At 37.5% G+C, this 18,713-nt stretch overlaps 1 long non-coding RNA gene across 1 annotated transcript in view; it reads right to left on the bottom strand.

Annotated features, from left to right (window-relative positions):
• The window catches only part of LOC125697466 (uncharacterized), a 199,812-nt gene that overhangs the window by 89,856 nt on the left and 91,243 nt on the right, over nucleotides 1-18,713 (bottom strand). The window contains exon 6 of the long non-coding RNA XR_007378805.1: nucleotides 9,047-9,196. This is a non-coding gene — a long non-coding RNA (uncharacterized LOC125697466). The remainder of the gene's footprint in view (nucleotides 1-9,046; nucleotides 9,197-18,713) is intronic.

The raw sequence follows: 18,713 nt of genomic DNA, 5'->3' as shown, positions 1-18,713 counted from the left end.
GGAAAAAACTGTACACTTACTGCTTACTGCTGTCATATTGATAACACAACTGTAAGTGCAGAAGAATTTTTAACTTGAAGAGTCAGGTGTACAATTGAAGCATTACTTCTGCAAAGGAATGCACATTGCCACTAGAAAGTATTTCAGCTTAATAGTACATCATTTAAGCTTTTCATACACAGTGGTATTTTCTGTATGCTTAAGAAATAGGTTGCTTCTTCATGGCTATGATCTGTTCCTAAATGATGTCTAATGACATCTCCAAGGCAAAAAAAGAAGAAAAAATAAGTCCCCACAGACTAACACATTTGTTTATGTTTTTATAGAGTTCTAAAATCCTGCATGGTAAAGCATCAGACTGCAAGTTTTTGAAAGAATGCTGTTGGATACGTAAATAAATAATAACTGTGTAAAAGAAATCTTACAACACGGAGATAGTCAGGCCAGAAGTTGAATCCTTCTACTTCTCATTCAGGTAAAAACAGAGCCTGGTCATTCAAATCTGACCACACTGGTGATCACAAAGATGTTTGGTAGGTAGGATGTACATGTGCACTTCCACTCAACATTTCTTTACATTATTTCCAGATAACGTCTTTAAAAGGCAAAACACTGTAAATACTGCTATATAGATACAGAATTGTTAAGAGTTTCTTATTTCAGGAAGCCTTCATTAATTCAAGTGCTTAATTCATCTGGGCAGTCTGCAGTTCCTAATCGTATGCAAATCTGTCACACTGAGGGATCATAGAATGGCTTGCTTTGGAAGCAATCTTAAACACCAAGCAGTTCCAACCCCCTGCCATGGGCTGGTTGCCATCTGCTAGATCAGGCTGCCTAGGGTCCCATCCATTCTTGCCTTGAAAACCATTCCCCCTTTCCTATCACTATCTTCCCATGTAAACAGTTGCACCCCCTCCTCTTTATATGCTCCCATCAAGCATTGGAAGGCCACAATGAGGTCTCCCTGGAGCCTTCTCTTCCCCAGGATAAACAAGTTCCCTCAGCCTTTCTTCATAGCAGAGATGCTCCAGCCCTCTAATCATCTTCATGGCCCTCCTTTGGACCTGTTCCAAGAGCTCCATGTCTTTCTTCTTCTGGGGCCGCAGGCCCAGGCCCAGTACTTCAGATGGAGCCTCACAAGAGCTGAGTAGATGGGGACAATCACCTCCCTGTCACTGCTGGCCACTCCTCTTTTAAGGCAGCCCAGAATTGGGGCTGCAAACGCACACTGCTGGCTTAAATATTAAAGCAGACACATTCTTTTACTTCACTCATTGGGTGAAGTCCTGGACTCATTTTCTCTTTGTGAGGTGGACAAAGTTTCTGCTGAGCCGTAACTTCTCCACGTGATCCACTGATATTCATAGTGATGTTCACACACATGCTAAGATCTACCCTGGATAAGTTTTCAATAGAACAATGCTTGTGTATCCAGCCCATCTAACTTCTCTCCTGGGCTCTTATCCGACCAGAATCAAAGTGCTCAAATTTCAGATCTATTGTTCCAAAGATTTCTAAGCATATTAGAAGGATGTAAGGCACTAATTTAAGTCACCCTGCCATGGAAATGAAATAGTTCAAAAAAAGTCATGCTCCCTTCTCAATCACAAAGTACAATGAAGTAATCTAGTGTAACCAAATCAGAAAATACCAAACTCAGTGACTATATAATGTGAAATGTGATAAGTTTTTATTAGAATTCAGTGCTCATTTTGCAGGTGCTCTTCTTTGCTACCACGTATTGTAAATAAAAGATTTGCTGTATGCATTAGTTAATAGGTCAAACAATGAAATTACAGATGTAGATATGGGAGAGAATCCCTTACTCAGTTCAAGTCAAGCATAGAAAAGACTACAGAGCAGAACTGACTGCAAAGCTTTCATCAAAATACATACATCTCCAGCCTGGCTTCCTGCCCCTCTCAATCCCCTCAACAAATTAGAACACAGAGTCAAAACTTTGCAGACAAAAGGACTGAGGAAAAAATCTTACTATCAGAAATGAAACAAGTAATAACATTTTCACCTTGAAGCTACTTTAAGATACATTGTTTCTACAAAGTTTTTTAAACTGCTTCAAGTCCATTTGCTTAAGAGGGTGAAGAGAGTAAGGAAGGGAGAGTAAGATTTTTAATTGAAGATAGCTTGAGATGCTTGGTTTTACTCCAGTTCAGGAGATACAGTATGCTATTTTAAAGCTATCTTCACTTTTAAATTATTATTTTTAGTGTGTATTTCAAGTGAGCAAGATATAAATATTAAGTGCTGAGTAAATCATTTCAGATTAAATTCAAACTGAAGTCAAATAAAACTTTCCACTTCTTAACTCCAAGTTTACACAGTGCTCAAATCAAAATAATACAGAAAAAAATTTAAGGGGGTTTGGATTCACCCACTTTATATAATTTGAGAAACCACATATCTACTCTATCCAAGATTCCCTTTTTGCAATCAAGAAAGCATCACATTCTAGTCTGGCTCAACTTCATACCATTAAATTTAAGTAGTTATCAAGATGCTATGAAGTAGAATTTAATTACAACGTCCACCCTCTTACATGCATATCACTTAGCAATATAAGTTATCTGAACACATCAGAATCCTGTGCTCAAACAGGATTCTCTTCTCTTCCTTAAGAACAGTGTTTACTTTCAAATTGTTTATATTTGTCTGGTCACAAGATGAAATCATACTTAAATATTGGTTCCAAAGACACAAAAGCATCCCAAGTAATGCAAAGACAGTGAAAAATTTCCTTACTTGAATATTTGCTTTTCTGTCTTAATACAGTATATAAAGTAGAAGCCAAGATTCACATTGTCAGAAATGAACTCAAAACAATTGTACAAGAGCTTGCTGAGACTTGAATTGTGACAAGCATAGGAAATCTCATCTAGGGAAATGTGGTAGCTTGATCTTGTAAAAATAAAAATAAAAAAAAAAAAAAAAGGAGGAACACATGTGACAGAGGCAAGAACATCCACGACATGAAATAAAATGTCTTCACTTTCCTTTCTGCCCTTTCTTTCCAAAGAAGTTAGAAATAATGTAAATTACTGGGAAATTTTTCACTTTCCTATTTGGTAATAGAATATATTTTAGGTATGTGATTTTACATATTTTATAAGAAGTGCTTTTCCCATCTTCTTCCTCCTCCTTAGTCTGTTCCATACACTTTTCTTCCTTTCTAATATGAAAAAGAAAAAAAAATTGGAAATGAGAAGCAAGAAAGGGACTGAACATAGGAAAGGTCATCCCTTCCTTGACGGATAGCCAATGTTCTACAGTTTAAGAAAGTTGCCTGAGTAGAAAGTTTTATGTACTGAAAACACTGTATAATGGGGAGGGAATCATACAGCAATGAAAAGTTTTTTGGATCGATGTTTATATACAGTATTTTTCCTACATAAATAATCCACAAACAAAATATCCACTTCTGCACTGTCTCTCCCAGTTGGTTCCAGCACTTCATGCTCCATGGGAAGTGCTAGTGACAGAGACACAAAGTGTCTCATCTGCCTCCCACAACTCCTAGCCACTTCAGTGAATGGAATAAAAGACTATTCCCAAATATAACTACTCGACAGCCCTGGTTTTGGGCATCCAATGATGAAACATTTTCACTTTTTTGTGAGGTGGCACAAATCCTGTGCACACTATTCAAATCTCACATTTGTCTGTTATGGTTTTTAAAGCAGTCTTCCAGATCTTTCTTCAGATTCATTTCCTCTTCCTCAAACTAGCTGTATGTAGTAACTCAGATGATAAAAGGCAACTAGTAGAAAAACTTCATTTGGTTTGGTTACATCAGAGCATTACTGCATCCTGAGATCACCAGCACTGCGATTTTTAAATATAGTTAAAAATGACTGCAAACATCTACATCAGCAGACCTTCATAGCTTTGAGTACTGACTCATATCTTTCTGATTTTCACCCTTTTTGCAATTTCAGTTTGTGAGTGACGGATTTTTGTCAGTGTCAGTGGTAAAATCAGGGCACCAACTTGTTAAATAAACAATCAGCCCCTAAGCCATTCCAGAAGAAGGATGAGATTCCTCATACTTATACCTTCTGTGAGTTAAGATTTATTTTGGTTTTGAATTGCTTAAGGCAAGAGTGCAATGTGTAATGCAGAAGCCAGTAAAAGAAGCATTTTACTTCTATTGCCTAATGAGAAAGAGCAAAAGACAATGACTACTGCTCTTTTTTTTTTGAGGGGGGGAATGGAGGGACCTAAAAATAATTGCAATTCAAAAATAGCCTAAGTAATATAGTTAAATGTGATTGTTCTGAGAGAGATCATGAGGAGTTTAGAGGAAGAATTTTCTTTCATTAAAAAAAAAAAAACACTAGAATCCCACATGCTCATTTTAGTTTATCCTACATTCCTGTATACACACAAATACATGAACAGTTAATATTAATTTTTCATATGAATACGTAGCTTTTCAGAAAGTGCAAAGAATATGACATTAGAAACCCTGTTGTTTCAGATTTTGTTTAAAAATCTGACAGTCACATTAATGGAACAGCTGGCTGAAGTTCACAAACTTGAAAACAACTCTGGACCTGTTTCCATGAATTCCTATCTTCAGCCCCATCTCTAATGGCCCTGAGAAGCTGCCTCAATTTGGAGAATATTCAGAGCCCAAGATGGAGAGATAAGAGAAGCAGAGATAGGCTATGGTTCTAGAAATGAACATCACCAAGCTGAAAAGCACCTGGATCTCAGCTGCATGTAAGAGCACCTCTCTAAATAAATGGAAGATTAAGAAAGGTTACTAAAATGCCAGTCTATTTGAAATATATCCAAAAGGTGATTTGGATTAAAATATTCTTTATTTGATTATTGAATTTAAGTTCACTGGGGGTAAAATAAAATGTAGTTCTACTGAGATCTCTAGTAGAATATCTGCCTCTCCTATCACATTTAGTAGAACTTAGTGACCTACCACAACCAGGACAGACAACGTACTATCCAAGGCCAGGAAAATAATATTTTTCATTTTTCCATTCTGCAATAAACAAAGCCATTTAGTCTTGGTGCAGATTTGGTGTTATTAAAAAGGAACACTGAACACAAGCAGTTCTGCAGGAAAGTCATATCTATAATTTCATTTCCTTATTAAGGAACACCAAAGTTCCAGAGGTCTCCGCAGCACCTTTTCTAGCACTGTTGAGATCTGGACGGGATTATTTTGTAAAAAATCAGGGATAAGTTTTTCTTTTTTTTATAAAGTTCACCACAATTTGTTACTGCTCAGCAGGAACGTAATCTGGACTTCCTGCAGTGCTGTAACCCAATTTAATTTTCCTGTCAGACTGCCTGATGGATGTGTCTATTGAGTTTTCAAAGGGGAGATAAAGCTCCTCACTACTTAAAGCAGAAAGTACTTTCCTCTTCATTTGTTACCCAAGAGTTCAACCATCACCCCCTCAGCAGGTCTTTGCTCATTCAGTTCTTTATTTCTTGAGCAATATGTCCAAGTTATATTTGGTTAGGATTAAAATAAAGAAATAAAACATTAATGAAAACCTTGCACAGGTGAGTTTCTGATTCACAGCCACTCTGGAAACTGCAGCCTGTAGTGCTCACTGTTATCCCTTCCTTTTATCTCACCTACTACTGACCCCTGAGCACTGATGCTCTGCACGTAGCACAAGCCAAGAGGGGCTGGGGAAGTGACACAGGTAGCACACCTGCACAGGGAAGGGAGAAAATTCACGACTCTCAGTCACAAGCAACTCAGAAACCTTGCAGAAGTCAATATAAACTCAGGTGGATCAGAAATATCTTCTTATAAAGTAAATCACTGAGTAAAATCTCATGGATTAATGAGTGCTTGTTCAGGAAGATTCCCTGAGAAAGACACACATATCTGCAGTTATTCTAATGCATTCTCTTTTAAAAGGATGCTAAAAATATTCCAGCTCTCATTGCTATCTTTATCAAACTTGAAAACATGTAACCACACCTGCACAGGAATTGGAAATCCCCTCTGAAAATTAAGATATTTTGATAACGGGGTTTTGATTGTTCCTCCCATCTGTGCCAATACCTGTGGGTTTTTTCTATAGTTACCTGCAGGCAGCAGCATACTGCATAAAGACGTTGTGCTACTAGTTAACTATTTAAAACTATTTCTGATTTGCATCATACATCAACCTTTTAAAAAAGCATCAGCATAGGAGGAATTCACATATACATATATATATATATATATATATATATATATATACACACACATATACATATACCATCTGAAGCTAGCAGATGATCGTGCTGAGCTACTGTTGGACTAGATGAGTTCCCATTGAATTGTGTTTGAGTAGGAAGAAAAGAGAAGGAAAAAACAAACAAGGAAAGAAAGCATGTAGGTAATGACATAATAATCTTATCTGTTTCCCATTCACACAGATATAAACTAACTTTGCTTTTGTAAGATTTTCATCTACAAAACAACTGTCAGCTTTATGCAGTATTTTACTTAAACTGATACACCTCACAGGTGAGTGATGAGTCCAGATGGCTTCTCTGAATATCAGACCAAATGACTCTATTCCACAGTTTTGAATCACCTAGAATATCCTTATAAGAAGTACAAAGCAGGCAATAGCTAATTAAAAACAAAACAACAAAAACAAGGAATTGCCCCTTGAAACGGGAAGTGTTTCAGAAGCTAAAGTGATAAGCACTGTACGTGGAAGTCATGATTAAAATCTACAAATAATCCCATTTATACATGCTTATTCATAAATGTTTACTTGGAAATCCTCAAAACAAGCTTAATCTGGAGAATATCCCAAAAAAACGCGTGGTTTGATTTTCATACCAATGCATGAGATCTAGATATAAAAGTAATATTCTCTCTATGGTGACATCTCAGTGTCCCCAACTATGCACCTGAGCACACATAAAGCACTCATCTTAGTTCAAAACAATTTCAACACTTTTCGTATTTGCTTCATTGTGAAGATACTGACAACAAAGAATCCAGTGCATCAACAGCTGGATAACCTTCCAAACTTCTCAAAAGGCAGAAGTAACAAAAACACATACAGAGAAAGATGATTAGGTCATTAGATTCATTCATAGCATTAGAGATGATGTTGCAGAATTGGAAAAACTTTAATCAATGTAAATGGCTCAATAGTGTTTGACCAGCAGTCCAGACTGGAATTAGTATGAAAAAGACAGTAGTTGCAGAAAAAAGACAGCATTGATTAAAGTATTAAAGTGAAGATTTCTCTCAATATTCAAAAGCAAAACATTTTAAAATAAGGGAAAACATGAAGGCACTTTCTCAGATTTCTAGAGTAAACTTAGATACGTGTGTTTTATTTCTGCCTGTTACGCACACAATTTCCCCAACGTAGCTCTCTGCATACTGCCTCTATTTCTGTCATTTGTAAGATACTTTGTCCTCCATACCTAACATGGTTTTTCTTTCCATTAAGCTAATCTTGTCATTTCTCATTCTCTTAATTTTTTCTCTAAAACACAGTTCTCTGAGCAGATCCTCTCATTCTCAGCAGAAATTGTTTTGATAATTCCTCTCTGTTACACCCCGTCTCTGTCTTGAATTTGTTTAGCTTTCCTTGTTTATGATGCTGGGCCTTGTTATAGTACAGAACGTGTGTCCTGCACGAAGCACAACTATGGAGCAGCTCATCTTTCTGAGACAGTGCTACTGCAGTATAAACTTCTGTCTCATTTCTATGTAGAAGTGACTTATAAAATATACTTCAAAATATCTTGCTAATTTGGACGTGTAATCTGAAATAAGAATGCCCACACACAGAACAGCAGGGTGTTTTAAACAGCAGGGTGAATTAAAGCAAATGCTATTTTAGTTCACTTTCAAATACTGACAAAAGCTCAGTTTGGAACACTACTATAACACATTCACAGCGTTATAAAAACAGTCATTACTACCAAAAAAATATTATAAAAAGCCCACAACTTTCTCAAAAAAATAATTTTGCTATCAAATTTTCAGAAACATCTGTCAAGTTGCATTCAATAAAAAGAAAATGCACACTTTTTTTTTTACACTTATTTGAAAAGCTGAGAACTTTAACCAAGTATCATAACATGCTTAGACCTTAGACGTAATGGTTTTCATAAATATGGACTCATACTAATTTAGATTTGAGAAGCTGACAAAAGTAGTTTTCTGAAAGTAAAGAGTAAATTCACTTAGTATCTGTCAATATACATCATAAATCTTGTTTTTATTGAAGTCAAATTTTTAAATGCAGCAAGGTTACACATTTTGTGACTGGTTGGTTATTCCAGAATTAATACCAAATTCATGTTTCACTTTTGCAACACCAACAGCTATTGCAAGAAAAACCTAGGTTACAAACTAACAGCAGGCTTTTACAATAGATGAGAGTCATTTATAACATAATTTCTGCTATTAAAAAAACAAATAAATATTTACAGCCTACACTGATTAACTTCTCTGCTGAATTAGGAGTATTTCTGACTCAAATAGAACAAATGTTGCAAGGATGGCAGTGAAGTCAAACACTGCAGTAGGGAAAAGGCTAATGCCTTTTAAAACCTCTCTTGCTAGAAGCTCCATGTTCTCTTAACACCCTAAGGGGAAATCTTAAGAACTACATACACAGGACTTGGCACAGAAATCCCTCACAACACACGAGTATGTGACAAATTTATAAGAGTAATATTCTTATGTCAGAAATTATGTTTTGGGAATGGCAACTTAAAAGATCTGCCTCACCAACATACAGTATATATTATCTAGAGTTAGGTTTGCCCCTGGTGCACGGCTAAAAAGTGAATATGCTTAAGTGCAAGGCACATTCTGCCAGCTCATTTCTCCACGTAAATGGAAAAATCAGCTTGAACAGGACTACAGTCTTCACGAGTTGTTGCAAAATCCACTAAGTATTCATAAAGATTCTACTATTTCTGTCGATTTTACCTTGTCTTGTGTTGTGGCAAGTGTTAAAGAACAGGGTGTGTGCAATTCATTCTTATGAGAAAATGCTACAATGCTTTTCAGTCTTACCTTTACTCAAGTCAAGGGTACTTCAGGACCAAGTCCGTGTGAAAGTTGAAAACTATCTGTCAGTAGATCCATCCATAAGGTCCCTTTCCTCATCTTGCTACGAAAACAATTTAATGAGGTCTGGGCCGCACTCAGCATGTAAAAAAATGCCTGTCAAAAGGAAAGAAAAAACACGTTACAGTTTACTGAATGAACTATGTTACAAATATAGCCTTCATCTCTTGACAGAAATCCCAGTTGTTCATTAAAAAAAACCACCAAACTTCTTTACCTTTTAACTTAATCATACAATAAGAATTGATATTAAATACCTCACCAAAAAAGTATTTCCTACAGCATGCATATATGAGTCCGGACTAGGAGTTAATGTGAAATAGAAAACAGTTTACAGTATGGACATGTAGTCTTAACTGGTTGAGTTTAACTGGCAGGAATCCAAAGATTAGACCTCTGTACCGTGTTTTATACTTGCTTTTATTCTTATGCTTAGAAAGATATCCAGTCAGCCTGCTCTGAGACCTCCAAATTCCTGCTGCGTTATAAGTTAGAACAAGATGCTAATGCGGAGAAATGGCACGGCTGAGTGATGTGCCACAAAAGCATTTCAAGATTTGACTCCATGCGTTTTATCTACTCAAAAATTAAAACAGCTTTTCTCCATTGAAGTTTTCTAATTACTTAATTTTTTTTCAAATCCAACTTTCAAACTCTGTTAGTGCCACTGAATATTTCAAGAATTTGTTTTTTCTAGATGAAGAAAAGCATTTACTGAACGCACAACACTGGAAGCACTATTTCTTTATCACTGAAGACAGCAAGAGACCTCATCATGGGTTCAGGACCTGGGAGTTCATTTCTTGCTTGCTTTTTTCCTGCAAGTTTCATGTTTCAGGAAAAATTATGTTGTATTAGAGCTCTAACTTGAAAGTTTGTTCCACTTATGCAGCAGGTTCTAGCCAGAACATGACAAACATTGAGGACTTAAGGGGACTTCAGGTCTTGCTCTGACTCCAAATCACATGGATCAGGGGAGACCTTATTGTTCCCTGCAACTCCCTGAAAGCAGGTTTGGGGTGTCACCCTCCTCTCCTAGGTAGCAGTGATAGGACAAGAGGTGACAGCCCTAAGTTGCACAGGGGAGGTTTAGGTTTGATGTTAAGTTTCCTCTCAACAAGAGTGGTGAGGTATTTGCATGAACTGCTCAGGGAGGTGGTGGGGTCACAGATCTTGGACATTTTCAAGAAAATGGTGGCTCTGAGGGACATGGACTGATGGGCATGGTGAGGATGGGTTGATGGTTGGACTAGATGATCTCAGAGGTCTTTTTCAACCTTAATGACTCTGTTATTTTATACATACAGTATAGCATTTTAAAAGCTTGACTGAAACATACACTACCTGAAGAGAACACCTCCTATCCAAAAAAAAAAAAGCAAACAAACACTGTTAAATTGTACAGAAGAATACCAAGATAAGATCATAACAAGTTGCCCTGTTTCATTTTATTTCTGAGCTCCACATGGTTTTTAAGTTGATGCAGTAAGATTATTCTTTGCTGCATTGCTTCAAGTGTAAAAACCAGAGTCTTGTCCATGTGCCTAGAAGACTGGTATACCATCCAACAGTCCATATGTTGACAGGAATTCAGAGTTCTTTTGAAGTGTTCAGGGTTGCAGTTCTACAGCTTTAGATCCTGATTTGCTGCAAAGAAGTTGGTAAACCTTTTAACTACAGTCAACTAACCAGAGGCAGATTGGTGACAGTGCAAGTGATACAGACATTTAAAATGCCCACAGTAAGTTGTAAGACACAGATTGTTCCTTCTAGGAGATGTTAATCAATGTAAATCTATGCATTAGTTATGAGGCATTTTAATTCCAATAATAAACATTCTATGATTGATGAATTTTTCACAGCTGTTGTCTATATAGCTGTTTAATTAGAGCTCGCTGGCAGAGGCTGTTAATTCTTCATCAAGTTGCCAATTCCATTGCATTCCTCTTTCTGCAAGAGAGGATGACAGTTGGCAGAGCAACTTGGGTGGCCGGTCAGGAGACCTGACATTTGGCAAAAGAATCGCGTGTTAGATGACAAGCCAAATTCCATCAGCTTCCTAAAAATACTAGCTCAACGATAAACAGAAAGTGCCTTAATTGCTGGTGCTACTGTCTTTGCTTTTCTGTTATTGATAGGCACTGGACTTAACTACACAGGAGCACCCATTCAGCGATGCTGTTATTCCCTGAGAAGGGGAGAGCCAACCAACAGTAATCTACCAGGAAGGAAACAAGATCAGCTGCCTTGGAAGGACGAAGAAAAAGAGTAGTTGCTTGAGATATTGTCATTTAAGTATTCACCCTTATACATTATACCCCCTTATACATAACTCCCTCACTAAAATATTCCAGAGGGAAAAGGTAGACCCTATCTTAGGTAAGTATCATGCGATACATGCTTAGCTGGGGCCTTAGAGGTGAAGATTCCCAAATAGGTACAAAATAAGTGGAGCCAGAAGAATTTCTCACTGAGGTGTCTAAGATTTGTCTCATAGAATAGCATCCACAGGTCACCAGGGTGATTAATTTCCTTTTCATTCACCCTGTGTGTGCATCAAAAGCAGGAGAAGTATCAATTGCAGATACAGCTCCTGTGCCACAGGTCTGTCTCCATAAAAGCTAGGACATCCAAACTTATTTCACATATGCCACCACATAGTTCTTAGATGTTGTCAAGATCAGCCATATTCACACTGGCCACATACAGATGGAGGCATCCAGACATCTGAAATACTAACCTAAAATAGAAGATACCTTTTATGTACAGAGTACATTAGAGTATTCAGCTACAATAATCATTAACTTTGTATCAGCATTTACAAAGTAAAACCAGAATCTAAGCTCCTTACAACAAGAGGTTAAGAATTTGTAACAAAAGTAGGTTCCTGAAATAAGTCAAAATTCTTGTGACAAAAATGTGTATAAAAATCAAATCCATGATTTCACTGCAACTGCAGGGAAAAAAAAATACATTTCCAGTAAGAAAAAAATAGTGAATATCACACTCAAGCTCATCCTTTCATAATTACGATCATGTTGATGTTTGTGAAAAAGTAAAGTCTATTTAATACTGCCATTTTTAACTATTTCAGTGTTTAGATATCATTCCAATATTACAAAGTTTTTCATCTCAAAACTGCAAAAGGCACACAAGACTTCTTCACTTAAATTTCTGGTTATGCACATTTTTAAACTGTAAAAAAAATGCAGAAATTTGTGATTCTTTGCTCAATGAGGCATGCCAACATAAAGAGAAATACCTCTTCTAAATAACATCTGGCACAAGAGACATAACATTCAGAATGTTGGAAACATAACCTGAAGAGCCACTAGTTCAGTAAAACCAGATCTGAGATACAAAAGCCTTTACAGAATTCAAACAGTAAAAGTAAGCCTGGATAACATAGCAGCAAGGCTTCTGATGTCACTTGTTCTGAGCCAGCACAAGAGGCATTCTGTGTCCCCAACAGCCTGGCATTCCTGTTCAGAAAGCCTCCACAAGGCAGCTTGCTACCCCTGAATTTTTTTTCCCCTTTTCCACAATTATTTTCCTAATTAAGCAGTGATTTCTGTCACTTCCAGAGGCAAAAATTCATGCTCTACTCCATTGCAAAAAGCCTACCACCCCCAGCCAGTGTGAAGTTACCCTATAAATGGGTGCCTTCCTACGCACAGAACACAAATACCTGAATAAATGCTGAGTGAATGGCAGTCAGGAGGCGCTTAGACACCCGCCTATTCCCTCCTTTCAGCCCTGAATTTCAGAGGATTAAGACAAAATCTTGACTTTCATCTTTATTATTTTGAAAAACAGGTTACAGCAGAACATCTTCTGATTGTTTGAAGGTTCAGTAACCCAAAGACAGCTAAAACCCCTTTGCTCACTTCTCATTTCTGTATTTGATTCTAATGGTGCAGACAACTAAGTTTGTGATACCAAGAAAAAGCACCTGAGACCCTGGCTAAACCTGCAGGAAGAGCCAGTGCCAAGTCTTACATTACACTGTTCAGCAATTCTGAAGGATGCCTTGCTTACAGCAATTCAAAGTTTGCAAGCAACAGCACAGAGTATAGCTTATTATTTCTCATAATTCCTTCCTAAGAGGCAAAGGAAGAGTTTACAAACTTTGTAGTAGATTTCTGCAGATAAAGTCTGTGGTAAATGCTTTACTCTTACTTTATTTCTCTTTATTAATTTCTTTTTATTAATGCTTTACTCTTGCTTTATTTCTTACCAGAAGACGGAAAAGAAAGTGACTTGAGAAAGATTAAGCTTAATTTTATGAGCAACAAAAAGATGGCAAATCTTCCTCTGGTTTTATTAATAGTAAGACTCTTCAAAAGTCATTTAACATTTCATGCCAGTATATTACTTACTCATATATATGAAATCAGAGCTATTCCAGAAGTTCAGCATCTACAGTAGTAGAATCTGTTTGCATAATTCATGCCTTTGTATTCTCAAAAAAAAATTCAAGAGTAAAAACCTCGAACACTAAATTAAGAGGATCATTTGTTTATTAGTAAGTGACTCCCAGCAGGCAACAGAAACTAGTTTTCTTGGTCTCCAGCTATCAGCTACAATACAAAATGTAACAAAGGAAGCCTCCAAGCATAGTGTTGTACATGATCGTATGTTTTCCATTAAAGTCACAGGCTACTTGGAGCCTGATGATTACCATGCTGTCCTATACATCACCTCACGTGCACCAGTGCCTTCATATCACAGCTGCGCTGCCTCTTTCTACACCTTTTCTTCAGCAAGCCAGGAGAAGGCAGGCACAGCCACAGTAAGTTGTGGTCATTATGAAGCAGATTCAGAAACAACGGCCTCCCATGTCCCTATTGTCTCTTTGACTTTTACACACTAGTTACCTGACCAGAAACATATGTTTTTGCTAGAGTGTCAAATTTTCTATGTAATTTGAGGCGGTAGTAAAGCTTTTCAAGTAATCCATGCTGAACAAGGCTATCTTAATGCCTTATTTTTCTAGCTAGAGAAGCAGGAGAGCACTATCGAAAGCACCAGCCCTCAAAGCAGCAGCCCCACACCCTGTTGGGTGACCCAGCCCTGGACAGACTGGAGCCCAGCACCTGCCTGTGCGTTCCCCCAACTTCCCCTGCCAGCCACTGCCCCGCATCTTGTCAGGAAGAGTTGGGAGCAGCAGCAATATCGACTTTCTCACTCCACTTCTGGTCATTTTGTCATCCTGCTCCATAGCATAAGCCAGAATCACATTACTTGCCACACTGTTCAAAAGGATTTCATTCCTCATATCACTGTAGCTCATTTATTTTATAGTTTCACAAATCATTAGCTGAAGCTAATGCTGATGGAAAAGCAAGAGGAAAAGAAAATGTTTGAGTATGCTACGTAATGTTACAGACTGGTAAAGTGTTATTATCTTCATGGATGAGGAGAGGGGTAACACACGGAGAAGATGCTCAGTACCTTCTTTCACAACTGTTTGATTTCTCATGCACCCAGTCCCTACCTACTAGTTGTCTTCAGTCATTGAAATTTGAACCTTTTACTCAAAAACACAAGATTATAGAGTATAAAATACACATAGTAGCTCAAAGAAAAAAGTGTTCTTACACATCCCCTGTAACGCACCAAGAGAGGAGGCTAAATTTTAAGTCTTATTGCAGCTACTGGAAAAAGTTAAAGCCAGCTTTGCAGCACTTTTTTTCCCTCCACACTACTGCCAGGAGTATTCTTTTTTTTTTTTTTTTCTTTTTTTTTTTTTTTTTCTTTTTTTTTTGTCAGCTTTGAGCATAATTCTAACATATCTGCTAGATGGGCTCGGATGACAACACGTTCATCCATCTCCAAGCCTGCAAACCCATGTTTTCAGAGGAATCCCCAAGGGGCTACCAGTACAGCTGTTTCCTCGAGAAGTGCCTTTCTGTTTTAACCTCCCTTCCAGCTTTCAGAGTCAGAAAGGAAAGATCCAATAATCCCAAATTCTCTATTCCCACTGAAGGGTAAACCAACCTCTGCAGCAAATTTGTCAAAAAACCAAGTTAAGAACCAGCAAATCCAGAAATACATTAACAAAAACTGTGAGAAAACAGATTTCTGACTAAAAGATAAATTCTAGACAAGCACAAGGAACTAGAAAAGCAGAAGTCTTCTCTAAAGCAATTAGTTTGCAGATCAGATGGCCAAAATTCAAGGCAAAACCAATTACTAGAGATAGGCTACACTTTCATACCAGACAGGGAAGATAGGAGAAATTCTTTCCAGTTTTCCAGTGAAAGGCCCCATAGATTTTAAGTAACCATATGTACAATGCAGCTCTTACTCCACAGCGGGCCATGCGCCCACGCCAGATGCTATTATATATTATGTATCACTCCCTCCCTTATAATAAAACATCAGCGCTCTGACAAGCAATGCTTAGAACACAGATAAGCAGGCTGGCTTTATCTGCCTTTGTTGTTCCCCTGAAAGTTTAGAACAGCTCACTCTTCTCACAGAGATGGACCTCACTGCCTAAAGTCACCAAGCCTTGTGAAGACATGACCAGCAAAAAAGTGCAAAGAAGGACAACAATAGGCAGACTGTCAGCATTCAAACCTTGAGTAATTCACTCTGCTTCAGTGAAGATGTACTACAACAGCATAAGTGAAAATTGAATTTGTTGTTCTAAAATTGATAAAGAGTGGCCATTCCCATCCCCTAAACTCTTTGATTGATACAATACTACTGGTTAAAAATAGTATGCATAAAACATAAAACTTTAACAGTCAAATTTTATTATTTTATTTCATTTTATTTAGAAGAAGCCACTACTATAACTTGAGCATTTAAGTTCCTAGCTCCCAACTTTACCTACACAGAGACCGCTGAAGCTTCCTGGTGGACAACAGAAGCATTCAACTAAAAATATAACCACCATAGCATTTAACCATGTCATAAAAAGAGAGTTTTAAAAAGATGGAAGGAGGATGTAAGAATAAAAACCAATAAGGAAAAAAAAAAAAAGAAAAAACAAAAAAAGAAAAAACAAGGCAGCAGCTACTTCTCCTAACAGTGTTATAATGGCATCTCTGTCCTAAGCACTGCCAGATGGGCATTACGCACTGCACCAACTGGCAAAGCTGACACCCATTCTTCATGTTAGAGCAAATATTAAGACTAACATTTCATGCACACATACTAAACATTTCCAAAAATAATCATCTTCTGGAAGGAAGTGATAACAAAATAAACTTTTATATTTATATTAAAACCTGCAAATATAAGTTCATTTAAATACAAAGGAAAAATATGCATTAGAGCATTCACACACTTATAAGCCTACATGAATGTATATACAGACTTCCATGAAAAGTATCTTTTCTTCATCACTTCCCCCCTAGTATCCTCTTTTTATACTTTTTATATCTAGTCCACAAGAGTTCTGTTTGAACTGTGTATTTATAAAGCATAGCTGAAAGCCTAAAGGCCAGGAGCCAAATTCCACTGTCAGTTACACAGTTTCAACCTTTAACATCAGAAGATCTTCACCAGTGTAAGCCAATAATAGATTCTGGCTGCCCTTATGGACCTAATTTTGGCAAGTGGACAAAACAGGATTCCAATGTTGCTTTTATTTATCTCAGGAAACTAGAATTCACATCCAATTTAGAAGAGATTTCAAAGCAGCTTTATGGTCCAAAAAGCAAATCTCTAATGGAATTCCCCAAAGCGAAAGATCACCATAAAGAAAGAATCTTGCACAATTTATTTTTATGCCTTTAATCCTTGCTCAGAAGAGACTGAATGTTGCAGAGCTGGAGCTAAGGTGTAATTGCAGCAAAGGCACGTGGGTCAGACCCTGAGCCAGCGCTACTTGTTGTCAGCCTGCCTGCTTGCAGAGGGCTGCTGCTCCCCTGTGCTTTCTGCGAGTGCTGAATTACAGATACAACGGCAGGGAAAGGAAAGGAAGGGAAAAATAAAGTCCCCTTTGAGAGTTTAATAAATCTTACAAAGAAAACCTGCAACTTGGGAAGATGTAAATCATTTCTCAGCTGAAGGTTTGTTATTTATGCAATATATACAGCTATTTCAAAATTACCGTGGCAGTCACTAGAACTACAATTTTTAATCTGGTAACAAATGATGTATATAAATAAAATGTATAAGATTAGAGCAGAGATAGAATTTTAATGCCAACACTCCATTAAATTACAAAAGCCACACCAGCACTGTTACTGTCAGTAGGTGGGCTGCGTCTTCAAACCTGTGCCTCAGGAAAAAAAATAACTTCTAAAAGGAAGCTGCTAACCAGTGTGCACTAAAAAGGTTGAAGATCAACCAACATAGGGAGCAGCTGGGGAGGGCAGAATTACAGCACCAACTGAAATACAACATTATTTCACCAAAACAGATATTTAATACTTGATAACCAGGGCCTCTTATGAAATTGAATATGTTAGATGGAGTAAGTAATAGGTTTGTCTTTTTAGGAAACCAATAGAAGAAGATACCTGCAGGACAGTAAGATAGAAAATGTACCTAAGAGGAATGTGCAGAATTAAAAAGAGCACTTCAGAGCTTTGCTCTGAGTTGCAACTGGCAAGCATGCCAAGCTCTCAAAATGTAGTTTTGACTCATTTAAATAAAAACCCGATTAGTAGTACTTGGATGGTGACTGTCACCCACTAAGCACTCATGCATTGAGATTCAGTATTTAAGTCAAGACATTCATGTGGATTATGCAGCTCAATTCTATTGAGAAGGATGGTGTGAAGTTGTTTAAAGGAGCTCCTGTAAGACACCTCCTTCACACTGTGGATAAGATCTGGAAGCAGGTTGCTCAGCAGGGTTTTGCACCAGTGAAAGTTGTTTAGCTTGTCAGCATCAGGAAACCTTAGTGTGATAAGTCAGAGCTGTTTCAACAAGTGATCACAATAGAGCTGTTGAATTTATTTTCATGTATTAAGGAAGTGTCTGTAGCTTCGAGGCACATAACACACTAGACCTGGTCAAACAAGAAAACTTGACAGCAGAGCCAAGCCAAAGAGCTTAGCTAGGATCAACGAGCCGTTAGAGCTGAATATACACATTTGAAAAAAGTATTACATGAAGGGATATGTATCTAAAGTCACAGTGGGAGCCAGGAAGTAGCGCCAAAGCATTCTTACAGGCTTCTGCCTTCCTTGGCTTGCCCCATCATGGACAGAGCCCAGCACAAGCTTCCACTGACTTATCCCCCCCTCTGACGACTGAGCAGGTCATGTTGCAGAGCCACTTATATTTAGAAGAACAGGTGGGCAGCTCCGTTCCAAATTTAATCAAGTTAACACTTTATACTTCTTCATGGCTTTCATAATTTTGATGAGTTTAGTGTTTCAAACTAAGGGATGAACCACCCTAGCCTGCTTAGTTACAAAGATCTATCTACAAACATCTGCATTTTCTTCTCTTTGCAGAGATATTTTTTACATGTACAGTTTTGATTGCTCGTTGTCTCATATCCAGCATAGATGTTTATCAGTGAAAAATGTCCCAATCTCATGTGAAATGTGACCTTAGTATGACAAGAGATAAGTTTTTTGTTTTTTGTTTTTTTATTAATAGAGTTATGTTCTAATCCCAGACTGCTGTTTTCTCATTTTCT

This window comes from Lagopus muta, chromosome 9 (assembly GCF_023343835.1).
Source record: "Lagopus muta isolate bLagMut1 chromosome 9, bLagMut1 primary, whole genome shotgun sequence".
Lineage (NCBI taxonomy): Eukaryota > Metazoa > Chordata > Aves > Galliformes > Phasianidae > Lagopus > Lagopus muta.
Note: the sequence above shows the minus strand (reverse complement) of the source record. Positions and strands in the feature narration are given on the sequence as shown.